This window comes from Capricornis sumatraensis, chromosome 3 (genome assembly GCF_032405125.1).
Source record: "Capricornis sumatraensis isolate serow.1 chromosome 3, serow.2, whole genome shotgun sequence".
Lineage (NCBI taxonomy): Eukaryota > Metazoa > Chordata > Mammalia > Artiodactyla > Bovidae > Capricornis > Capricornis sumatraensis.
In genome coordinates this window covers 173,948,345-173,957,224 of record NC_091071.1, presented here as the reverse complement: position 1 = coordinate 173,957,224, position 8,880 = coordinate 173,948,345, and the positions used below count along the sequence as shown (strand labels likewise).

The 8,880-nt window shown below is 43.8% G+C and overlaps 1 non-coding gene across 1 annotated transcript; it reads left to right on the top strand.

Annotated features, from left to right (window-relative positions):
• Window positions 1-1,771: 1,771 nt before the first annotated feature.
• On the top strand, window positions 1,772-1,844 carry TRNAV-CAC (transfer RNA valine (anticodon CAC)). Its single transcript has one exon. It is a non-coding gene; the product is annotated as a tRNA-Val (tRNA).
• Window positions 1,845-8,880: the final 7,036 nt, after the last annotated feature.

Below are 8,880 nucleotides of genomic sequence, written 5' to 3'. Positions count from 1 at the left end.
TTTCTGGTTCAGTTCAGTTCAGTCGCTCAGGCCTCCCTGTCCACCACCAACTCCCAGAGCTTGCTCAAACTCATGTCCATCGAGTCGGTGATGCCATCCAATCATCTCATCCTCTGTCGCCCCCTTCTCCTCTTGCCCTCAATCTTTCCCAGCATCAGGGTCTTTTCAAATGAGTCAGTTCTTCGCATCAGGTGGCCAAAGTATTGGAGTTTCAGCTTCAGCATCAGTCCTTCCAATGAATATTCAGGACTGATTTCCCTTAGGATGAACTGGTTGGATCTCCTTGCGGTCCAAGGGACTCGCAAGAGTCTTCTCCAACACCACAGTTCAAAAGCATCAATTCTTCGGTGCTCAGCTTTCTTTGTAGTCCAACTCTCACATCTATATATAACTACTGGAAAAACCATAGCTTTGACTAGACGGACCTTTGTTGGCAAAGTAATGTCTCTGCTTTTTAATATGCTGTCTAGGTTGTTCATAGCTTTACTTCCAAGGAGCAAACATCTTTTAATTTATGGCTGCAGTCACCATCTGCAGTGATTTTTGAGCCCAAGAAAAGAAAGTCAGTCACTGTTTCCATTGTTTCCCCATCTACTTGCCATGAAGTGATGGGACTGGATGCCATGTAAGATGTTTTTTGAATGTTGAATAAGCCAGGTATTTCACTCTCCTCTTTCACTTTCATCAAGAGACTCTTTAGTTCCTCTGTGCTTTCTGCCATAAAGGTGGTATCATTTGCATATCTGAGTTTATTGATATTTCTCCCGGCAATCTTGATTCCGGCTTGTGATTCATCCAGCCTGGCATTTTGCATGGTGTACTCTGCATAGAAGTTAAATAAGCAGGGTGACAATACATAGTCTTGACATACTACTTTCCCAATTTTGAAGCATTCTGTTATTTCATGTCCGGTTATAACCATTGCTTATTGGCCTGCATATAGGTTACTCAGGAGATAGGTGAGGTGGTCTGGTATTCCCATCTCTTTAAGAATTTTCCACGGTTTATTGTGTTCCACATAGTCAAGGGCTTTAGTCAATGAAGCAGAGGTAGATGTTTTTCTGTTTTCACCTCATTCCTCCACTCACCAGCTGTATGACTGTAGATGAGTTAAATCCGTGGTCATGTGTTAAATGGGCATAATAAAAGTATTTGCCTATATTGTGAGGGGCACATGAAATGATGCCTATAAAGTCACACATTGTTGGGTACATAGTATGTGCTCAGTAAAAATCAGTTATTTGAACAGGTAGTAGTTGAATTGAAAGGTTTACTCCAAATGTAAATAAGCAGGACCCTATGGAGTCTTCCTGGGACGGCTCCCCACCCGCTCAACCCTCCCGCCCCCGTGAAATGCCCTCTACTTGCCTTTTGTTTGTAGAGAAACTTTAGTTTCCTAGGCCTTCCCCAGTTTCCAAAGGATATATTTAATCAGAGAAGTGAGAAAATGCAGAACAAAGGGAAACTGTCAAGCAAGACAGAATAATAATAGTTTAGTCATTAAACAAATCAAGGACCTTCAGTTCCTTCTCAAGTGCTATAGATAATATTATGACCCATATCCTTTGAGCTGTCTTGCAGAGACTAAAACCTCCACCAGATGGAAGAGATTAACTGCGTGCTACCCATAAGCCTGTAGACCCCAGAAGGTTGATGATATTGACTCCTGATGACCTCACCACCAATCAGTCAGAATAACTGTCCATGAGCTGATCACACACTCCACAACCTCCCTCCCTCACTCTGTATTTCAAAACCTTTCCCTAGGACTTCCCTGGTGGTCCAGTGGCTAAGACTCTGCACTCACAGTGCAGGGGGCCCAGGTTCGATCCCTGGTCAGGGAACAACATCTCACATGCTACAAGTAAGGGTTCCCAGCACAGCCAAATAAATCAATAAATATTGAAGAGAGAGAGAGAGAAAAAAAGACCCTTTCCCTGAAAACCATCAGGGGCTCAGGTCTTTTGAGCATTAGCTGCCTGGACTCCTTGCTCGGTGCTCTGCAATAAATGCTGCACTTGCCTTCATAGCAACTCAGTGTCAGTTCACTGGTTTTACTGCCCAGGCGAGTGGCCCAAGTTTGGTTTGGTAACACAGACTTGGTGTGTGATGTGGAGGAACCTCCAGAACTAGGGTAAAGCGTGGGTGAAGATGAGGATATGCAGAAGGGAAGACCAGGCAGGAGGAAGTATGGGGCCTGATTGCAGGCAGTGGTTGTGGGGAAGATGAGGGAAGAAAAATCAAGACTATTTCTGAGAATCCCAGTAGGTTCACAGGACCAATTTTAGACTCAGGGAGAGACACAGAGAGCATCCTCAGTCAGTCCTGCCGCCCTCCACAGTCTTGTAGTTCCCAGAGAATTCCAGGACGCTACTCCTCTCAACGTGTCCATCGATGAGAGAAAGAGCTGAGGCCAGAGAAACAGATGAGGCCAGGAGGGTGTCAAGGCTCTGGGCACAGCACTCAAATAATTCCTTAATTAATCTTACAACAGTGTTTGAGGGGTGGACTCTCAGTCCCATTTTTTAAAAAATTTATTTTATTTATTTGGCTGCGCTGGGTCTTAATTGTAGCATGTGGGATCTAGTTCCCTGACCTGGGGTTGAACCTCAGATCCATTGGGAGTTCAGAGTCTTAGCCATTGGACCACCATGGAACTCCCTGTCATTCCCATTTTACAGATGGACTATCTGAGGCTCAGAGGGCTGAAATAACTCTCTGGGGCTCCCTGGGGAGAGCTGGGAAAAAAGAGCCACCCACTAAGGGCCCATTGGATGCTAACCACTGCCTTGAGGCACACTTTCACATAATAGCTCCCAACAGATCGTGAGGTCTGTACTTGATTATTCCAGTTCTACAGATGAGGAAACAACGCAGAGAGGGTGGTAATTTTCCTGAGGTCTCACAGGTAGTAAATGACGGTGCCAGGATTCCAATGCAGGCAGCTGGCTCTGGGCCCACATTTATTTATTTGGCTGCATAGGATCTTTTAATTTTAATGTGGGATCTAGTTCCCCAACCAAGGATTGAAACCCAGACGCTTGCTTTAGGAACTCTAACGCTTAGCCTCTGGACCACCAGGGAAGCCCACAGATTCTTTCTTAAAGTTGGACTGAACAGAGACAAATGGGGCTGATGCTGTAAACCCACACATCTACCAGTCTCATTACTTTATAACCCCATCATCACACCCACTGGGCCCCGACTAAGCTCAAAGGCAGAATTTAATTCTACAAAGTGGTTTGGAAGAAAAAAAAAATGCATGGATGCTTCCAAATTTAATCGTAAGGTAAAGATCATCTCTCATTACTCCAAAAAAAAGAGAAAGTTTGACAGTTTCTGAAATTCAAGGGAACTTTCTGACATGGATAATGACTTGACAGATCCATCTGAGATTCCCAAGCATCCTTTAAAAATCTCAGGTGTTCCCTTCAAAACGTTAAAAAGAAAAACAACCCTCTGAATTCCATGCAGCTATAAACTTTCATTTGAAACACAATTTGTAAATTTAGAACTGACTTTCACCTATCAGAGAAGAAGTTTTAAAAGACTGGTGATACCCAACTTTGGGTAGGGTGTGGGGAAATGGGACCCTCATTCACTACTGTACTCAGTCACACCTGACTCTTTCCAGCCCTGTGGACTGTAGATCACCAGGCTTCTCAAACTTCCATGGAATTCTTCAGGCAAGAATACTGAAGTGGGTAGCCATTCCCTTCTTCAGGGGATCTTCCCAACCCAGGGATTGAACCTGGGTCTCTGGCATTGCAGGCAGATTCTTTACTGTTATGAACCTTCAGGGAAGCCCTATTCACTACTGAGAGAAGTGCAAATAAGGGTAGTCTTTTTGAAAGATAATTTGGCATCAACTATCAAAAGTTTGAGTAAGCATGCTTTTGACAATTCCATCGCTAAGCATCATCCTAAAAATAAACTCTCCCATGTGTATACAAATGTATGTTTATCACTGTAAAAAAATGAAGATGACTTCAAAGACTTTGTATTCCTGTAGCTAAATAAATTATGTCTACTTATGAGTTACCATTAAGCAGTTAAAAATAGGCAGATCTCTGTGTATTGGTGTGATAAGCTCTCTGAGTGAAAAATGCTAAAGTGAAAAAAATGTTACAGAACAGTGTATGGTGTGATCCCACTCATGTACCCAAACTACATTTGTGTATATCTAAAACTTTTAAAATGCACATAACTGCTAGCAAAGTGACCTGGAAGGAATCATGCCAAGTTATTAACAACGGTCAGCTGGGGACTTCCCTGGTGGTCCAGTGGCTAAGCCTCCTTCCTCCCAATGTAGGGGGCCCAAGTTTCATTCCTAGACAGGGAACTATATCCCATGTGCAGCAACTAAGACTTGGCACAGCTAAAATAAATAAAAATAAATATTTTTTTAAAAAGTCAGCTGAGGAGGGAGGGGAACAGAGAGAGTGCAAAGGAATTTCATCTTTTACTCTCTTATATGTTGGCATTTTCCTCTTATTGTGGGCATTTCTTTTAACAAGTGTATAACTTATGTGTATTTGAAATACATATACAAAATGATAAAAAAAATTTAAGTTTCACACTACTTGTACTTTGGGATTTTTTGGATTTGTTATGTCTTTGTGTGTTTTAATAAACTGTCAATAAACTTTAAAAGATATATATGCATATATAAGAAAAATTAATTATGAGGCTTTTGAGCAAGCTACATTACATTAGCAAGCTTCATGTTCCACACTATTGAAGAGAGGCTACATAAAATTCTGGCTCTATAATTCTACAAACACAAAAAATAAAAGCATTTTCAATAAAGCAAAGAATACAGTTGACTCTCCTTATCCAATGGGTTCCACACCAGGGATACGCAGGGCCAATTGTAAAGGACTTGAGCATCATTTTTTGGTGTTAGTGCTAGAAGGTCTCATAGGTCTTCATAAAACCATTCAACTTCCCTTTCTTCAGCATTACTGGTCGGGGCATAGACTTGGATTACCGTGATATTGAATGGTTTGCCTTGGAAATGAACAGGGATCATTCTGTCGTTTTTGAGATTGCATCCAAGTACTGCATTTCGGGCTCTTTTGTTGACTATAATAGCTACTCCATTTCTTCTAAGGGATTATTGCCCACAGTAGTAGATATAATGGTCATCTGAGTTAAATTCACCCATTCCAGTCCATTTTAGTTCACTGATTCCTAGAATGTTGATGTTCACTCTTGCCATCTCCTGTTTGACTACTTCCAATTTGCCTTGATTCATGGACCTAACATTCCAGATTCCTATGCAATATTGCTGTTTACAGCATCAGACTTTACTTCCATCACAAGTCACATCCTGGGTGTTGTCTTTGCTTTGGTTCTGTCTCTTCATTCTTTCTGGAGTTAGTTCTCTACTGATCTCCAGCAGCATATTGGGCACCTACCCACCTGGAGAGTTCCTCTTTCAGTGTCCTATCTTTCTGTCTTTTCATACTGTTCATGGGGTTCTCAAGGCTAGAGTACTGAAGTGGCTTGCCATTCCCTTCTCCAGTGGACCACGTTTTGTCAGAACTCTCCACCAATGACCCATCTGTCTTGGGTGGCCCTACATGACATGGCTCAGAGCTTCATTGCAGTCATGAAATTAAAAGACACTTACTCCTTGGAAGAAAAGCTATGAACAACTGAGACAGCATATTAAAAACCAGAGACGCTACTTTGCCAATAAAGGCCTGTCTAGTCAAAGCTATGGTTTTTCCAGTAGTTACATACGGATGTGAGAGTTGGACTATAAAGAAAGCTGAGCACCGAAGAATTGATGCTTTTGAACTGTGGTGTTGGAGAAGACTCTTGAGAATCCCTTAGACTGCAAGGAGATCCAACCAGTCCATCCTAAAGGAGATCAGTCCTGAATATTCATTAGAAAGACTGATGCTGAAGCTGAAACTCCAATACTTTGGCTACCTGTTGCGAAGAACTGACTCATTTGAAAAGACCCTGATGCTGGGAGAGATTGAAGGCAGGAGAAGGGGACAACAGAGGATGAGATGGTTGGATGGCATCACTGACTCAATGGACATGAGTTTGAGCAAACTCTGGGAGTTGGTGGTGGACAGGGAGGCCTGGCATGCTGCAGTCCATGGGGTTGCAAAGAGTTGGACACGACTGAGCGACTGAACTGAACTGAACTGAGCATCATGGATTTTGGTATTGATAGGATGTCCTAGAACCAGTCTCCCAGGATACTGTAATTCTGAACCAGAGGGTTCCCAGCCTGGCTTGAGTCAGGATCTCTTGTGAAGCTTGTTAAGTGTCTCCAGGGATTCTGAATCAGTAAGGCTGCTCCTCAAACTCTTGCTGAGTGGTTGTTTTATTTTTACATCACCTAAAAAACGAATGTGGTCCCTGAGCCTCAGAAAGGGAAAGAGACCTTCTCGGAGTCGCAAAGGAAGCCCACTGCCTCTCTTCTTGTGTCCCCTCCCCCATTCCCGGCCCAGGGGGAAAATGCTTCCCCCCCACCCCTCTAGATCAGACCAGCTGTGAGCATCACAGAATTAAACTTCAAACATTTTAACGCAGCTCCAAAGTTATTTCCTCCCATGTGGAGAAAGAGCATCCCTTGAGAAAGATGCTAAATTGCCTTAATTATGTTTCTTTCAAAGGCACAGAGTGCCCATCTGCTTTCAAGGTGGGGGTTGTGGATGCACGCTGAGCACACATACAACTCAACCCCAACAATGCAAACACGATTAACAGGTCCATGTAGCAGGTATTGTAGCATGTGTCAGTCACTCAGTCACATCTGACGCTTTACAACCCCATGGGCTGTAGCCTGCCAGGCTCCTCTGTCCAAGGAATTCTCTAGGCAAGAACACTGGAGCGGGCAGCCATTCCCTTCTCCAGGGGCTCTTCCTGACCCAGGGATTGAGCCAGATCTCCTGCACTGCGGGCAGGTTCTTCAAGGTCTTAGCCCCCAGGGAAGCCCTAGCAGGTCCATGCAGCCCTGTCTGAGAGACAGGCAGAGTGGTACCCATGGGGCAGGCCACTGGTCAACTCAGCTCCAAGGCTCCCCTTGAAATTGGGTTCCGGTTGGAGCAGACACGGACTACAGCTGGCACCAGCTCTTGACTCTGGGGTTCGGGGTAGAGGGCACAGGGTTGCACACGTGAGAGACTTCGGGAGTGAGAGTCTCCCACCCCCAGGCACAGCGCTGACCCCAGACAACAGCATGAGAGTAAAGCACAGTGTCACTGGAACTCAGTAAACGTGAGGAGCAGAAGAGGCTTTGGAATGTCGTCCAGGAAAGAGCACAGGTGCTGCGCCAGCTCAGGATTCAAACCCTGCCCTTGCCTACTTGCTGTATGACTGAGGGCAAGATAGGTATCCCTCTCTGGGGCTTCCTCTTCTGTAAGATGGGGACAGTAATACCTGCTTCCTAGGTTGGAGCAAGCTGGAGTGAGGGGCTGTGTGTCCAGCTCTTAACACAAGGCTCAGTTCAGTTCACTCTCTCAGTCACATCCGACTCTTTGTGACCCCATGGACTGCAGCACGCCAGGCCTCTCTGTCTACCACCAACTCCTAGAGCTTGCTCAAACTCATGTCCATCCAGTCGGTGATGCCATCCAACCATCTTACCCTCTGTCGTCCCCTTCTCTTCCTGCCTTCAATCTTTCCCAGCATCAGGATCTTTTCAAATGAGTCAGTTTTTACATCAGGTGGCCAAAGTAGAGGAGCTTCAGCTTCAGCATCAGTCCTTCTGATGAACACTCAGGACAGATCTCCTTTAGGATGGACTAGCTGGATCTCCTTGCAGTCCAAGGAACTCTCAAGAGTCCAACATCACAGTTCAAAAGCATCAGTTCTTTGGCACTCAGCTTTCTTTATAGTCCAACTCTCATATCCATACATGACTACTGGAAAAACCATAGCCTTGACTAGATGGACCTTTGTTGGCAAAGTAATATCTCTGCTTTTTAATATGCTGTCTAGGTTGGTCATCACTTTTCTTTCAAGGAGCAAACATCTTTTAATTTCATGGCTGCAGTCACCATCTGCAGTGATTTTTGAGCCCCCAAAAATAAAGTCTGTCACTGTTTCCACTGTTTTCCATCTATTTGACATGAAGTAATGGGACCAGATATCATGATCTTCATTTTTTTTAATGTTGAATTTTAAGCCAACTTTTTCACTCTTCTCTTTCACTTTCATCAAGAGGCTCTTTAGTTCTTCACTTTCTGCCATAAGGGTGGTGCCATCTGCATATCTGAGGTTATTGATATTTCTCCCAGCAATCTTGATTCCAGCTTGTGATCATCTATCCCGGCATTTCACATGGTGTACTCTGCATATAAGTTAAATATACAGGGTGATAATATATAGCCTTGACGTACTCCTTTCCCTATTTGGAACCAGTTCGTTGTTCCATGTCCAGTTCTAACTATTGCTTCTTGACCTGCTTACAGATTCCTTAAGAGGCAGGTCAGGTCATCTTGTATTCCCACCTCTTTAAGAATTTTCCAGTTTGTTGTGATCCACACAGTCAAAGGCTTTAATGTAGTCAGTGAATCAGAAGTTTTCTGGAATTCTCTTGTTTTTTCGATGATCCAATGGATGTCGGCAATTTGGTATCTGGTTCCTCTGCCTTTTCCAAATCCAGCTTGAATATCTAGAATTCTCTGTTCACATACTGTTGAAGCCTAACTTGGATAATTTTCAGCATTACTTTGTTAGCATGTGATTTGAGTGCAATTGGGTGATAGTTTGAACTTTCTTTGGCATTGCCTTTCTTTGGGATTGGAATAAAACTGACCTTTTGCAGTCCTGTGGCCACTGCTGAGTTTTTCAAATTTGCTGGCATACTGCATGCAGCATTTTCACAGCATCATCTTTTAGGATTTGAAATAG